This window comes from Microtus ochrogaster, chromosome 2 (assembly GCF_000317375.1).
Source record: "Microtus ochrogaster isolate Prairie Vole_2 chromosome 2, MicOch1.0, whole genome shotgun sequence".
NCBI lineage: Eukaryota > Metazoa > Chordata > Mammalia > Rodentia > Cricetidae > Microtus > Microtus ochrogaster.
Genome location: NC_022010.1, coordinates 33069717 through 33070716, shown reverse-complemented (window position 1 = coordinate 33070716; position 1000 = coordinate 33069717).

The window sequence follows — 1000 nt, the reverse complement described above, 5'->3', positions numbered from 1 at the left end:
AGAGGAGGAGGAGGAGGAGGAGGAGAAGAAGAAGAAGAAGAAGAAGAAGAAGAAGAAGAAGAAGAAGAAGAAGAAGAAGAAGAAGTCAGTGGTCTCCCTGGCCTTGGCTCACACCTGGCTGGCTTCACATGTAACCTTAATGCTCACCTTGGAACCTCCCGAAGAAGAAGAAGAAGAAGTCAGTGGTCTCCCTGGCCTTGGCTCACACCTGGCTGGCTTCACATGTAACCTTAATGCTCACCTTGGAACCTCCCAGACTAGGGATAGATAGGGCTAAGCTGGGGGCCAAGCTGATCTTTATTCACAAAGGGAGCCTCACCAGACTACAGAGCATAGCCTGTAGTTGAAGTCAGCCTCATACTGTAGATTACAGCCCAGCTCAGCTGGGAGAACGCAGTAGTGAAGTCTGCAGTAGCTAGGTTGTGGGCCACCAACTAGCACAGCAGAAACTGAAGGCGACACCAAACAGCGAAGGCCTACCAGGACCAAAGGGCACAGTGGAGGCTGGAAGGGGGCGCTGTTTGTTTCAGTGCATGGGTGCTTCTGACAGAACACGAAAGACAGGAAATAGAACACGGCAGAAAGAAACAAGTAAGTTCTAAAAGATAAAGTCTGAAGAAATGGAAATGCATGAAATGACCAAGAATGAATTTGGAATAACTGATTTGGTGAAATTTTTTAATCACGTAAGGATACTGAATTGTTATTGAATGGCCTAGTATTTCCATTTTGGCCAAAGATGTCCAACTCTGTGCTGAAAAGAAGTACCAACCATGCTATTTTCTTCTGATTCTGAATCTTGATGGAAAGACTTTAACTATCTGCCACTGAGAAAAGTGATAGCTGTAGGCTTTTTTCTGAAAAAGCTTTTATTACGTGGGATGCAGTTTTCTGTATCTAACTTGTTGAAAGTTTTCATAATGAAAAAATATTTATTTTTAAAAAAACATTTTATCCACATCTAATAGAAGGATAACATATTTTTAATTCACTAGAAATA